The 2,500-nt window shown below is 49.4% G+C and overlaps 1 non-coding gene across 1 annotated transcript; it reads left to right on the top strand.

Annotated features, from left to right (window-relative positions):
- Positions 1–1,573: 1,573 nt before the first annotated feature.
- LOC143351365 (5.8S ribosomal RNA) lies at positions 1,574–1,728 on the top strand. Its single transcript, XR_013081700.1, has one exon. It is a non-coding gene; the product is annotated as a 5.8S ribosomal RNA (ribosomal RNA).
- The last annotated feature ends 772 nt before the right edge of the window (positions 1,729–2,500 follow it).

Raw genomic sequence — 2,500 nt, 5'->3', positions numbered from 1 at the left:
CGCGACTAACGACGACCAGCCGAGAAGGCTGTAGTTTATCGCATCGATTTCATCGAGCAACCGATGGGCGCTGCCGCGTTCGTTCGTATATGAATATTATACATACTCACGGATAGCCAGAGGCGAATAATCGCAAACGACGACGCGTCGATTTTGCGGCCATCGTTGCTCGCGCGACTAACGACGACCAGCCGAGACGGCTGTAGTTTATCGCATCGATTTCATCGAGCAACCGGTGGACGCTGCCGCGTTCGTTCGTAAATGAATAATATACATACTCATGGCTAACTTGAGGCGAATAATCGCAAACGACGACGCGTCGATTTTGCGGCCATCGTTGCTCGCGCGACTAACGACGACCAGCCGAAACGGCTGTAGTTTATCGCATCGATTTCATCGAGCAACCGATGGACGCTGCCGCGTTCGTTCGTAAATGAATAATATACATACTCATGGCTAACTTGAGGCGAATAATCGCAAACGACGACGCGTCGATTTTGCGGCCATCGTTGCTCGCGCGACTAACGACGACCAGCCGAAACGGCTGTAGTTTATCGCATCGATTTCATCGAGCAACCGATGGACGCTGCCGCGTTCGTTCGTAAATGAATAATATACATACTCATGGCTAACTTGAGGCGAATAATCGCAAACGACGACGCGTCGATTTTGCGGCCATCGTTGCTCGCGCGACTAACGACGACCAGCCGAAACGGCTGTAGTTTATCGCATCGATTTCATCGAGCAACCGATGGACGCTGCCGCGTTCGTTCGTAAATGAATAATATACATACTCATGGCTAACTTGAGGCGAATAATCGCAAACGACGACGCGTCGATTTTGCGGCCATCGTTGCTCGCGCGACTAACGACGACCAGCCGAAACGGCTGTAGTTTATCGCATCGATTTCATCGAGCAACCGATGGACGCTGCCGCGTTCGTTCGTAAATGAATGTTATACATACTCATGGCTAACTTGAGGCGAATAATCGCAAACGACGACGCGTCGATTTTGCGGCCATCGTTGCTCGCGCGACTAACGACGACCAGCCGAGACGGCTGTAGTTTATCGCATCGATTTCATCGAGCAACCGATGGACGCTGCCGCGTTCGTTCGTAAATGAATAATATACATACTCATGGCTAACGTGAGGCGAATAATCGCAAACGACGACGCGTCGATTGTGCGGCCATCCGTTGCTCGCGCGACTAACGACGACCAGCCGAGAAGGCTGTAGTTTATCGCATCGATTTCATCGAGCAACCGATGGGCGCTGCCGCGTGCGTTCGCCCGATTGCGCGTGAAGTTACTGTTCGGAACCAAGAATATACGGGTGTATTATACCCGTTTGGTCGCAGCCACGCGCAAAGGCTTTTGAATGTACTGTACGCCCGGCCGTCGAACGATGGTTTTCCGTCATTCAGGAAACAAAAAGAAACTTTTGTCGTCGATATGGCGCGTTCAATCCTCCGTCGATACGCTGGTCGGAGGTGCGAACATCGAATATTTTTAAAGCAAAGAACAAGGAGCATTTTTAAATACAAAGAGAAAAATTGTAAATTGTATATGATTACCCTGAACGGTGGATCACTTGGCTCGTGGGTCGATGAAGAACGCAGCTAATTGCGCGTCAACGTGTGAACTGCAGGACACATGAACATCGACATTTCGAACGCACATTGCGGTCCACGGATAAAATTCCTGGACCACGCCTGGCTGAGGGTCGTTCACTTGTCCTAAAACTGCTTGCGTTGTTCTCAGATTCCCTAACCCCGCCGTCGTTTACCTCTCCTTTCGGGGAGATGGCGAAGAACGTTTCGGAGCCGGGTCGATGAAGAGAAAGGTATCAACGTACGAGCGAGAATTTGGGTATTTCGTTGGCGTTTGTCGCTGGACGTACGAAAAAGAATAAATATTATATATTATTGGCAAGTTTGCGCACCCCTTGCGTGGTGAGGCAGAGATCAGTCTGGACTCGCGCGAGTGTTTTACGGCGTCGTGCGTCGTGTTGTCTGGAGTATCATCACGACCGCCCGTTAAAGCACCGCTCCTACGATTTCTGACTTTGACGGCACTAAAAACCACCGTGGGGCGCAAATCGCGTTTCGTACAAATCTAATGATTACCGGCGCTCCCGACGTTGCCCGAAGTTAATAATTTATGCAAAGGAAAGAGAAAATAAAGCGTATACTAGTTTTGGAGCATAACAAAAAGGACACTGGAAAGAAATTTGACCAAACACTGATAATTATGATATGTAATATATGCCCTACCACGTGAAATTTGTGGTATCCGTCGGTCGTCGTCTTCCTCTCTGTTCGTTCGTACAGCCCCAGGGAAAAATGATAATTTATCAAACGAATCGGACGATCATCCTCTATGGAGAGGCTCGAACGAACACGACGAGAAGCGCGATACGAACGGAACCCAAAAGAAGGGATATACTCTGAGAAGTTGGTCGCCCCATGTCTCTCTTTGTTACGAATATGTATATCGAT

The sequence above is a fragment of the Colletes latitarsis genome, unplaced genomic scaffold (genome assembly GCF_051014445.1).
Source record: "Colletes latitarsis isolate SP2378_abdomen unplaced genomic scaffold, iyColLati1 scaffold0143, whole genome shotgun sequence".
In the NCBI taxonomy this organism is placed as follows: Eukaryota; Metazoa; Arthropoda; class Insecta; order Hymenoptera; family Colletidae; genus Colletes; species Colletes latitarsis.
This window is presented reverse-complemented; position numbering and strand designations above follow the sequence as displayed.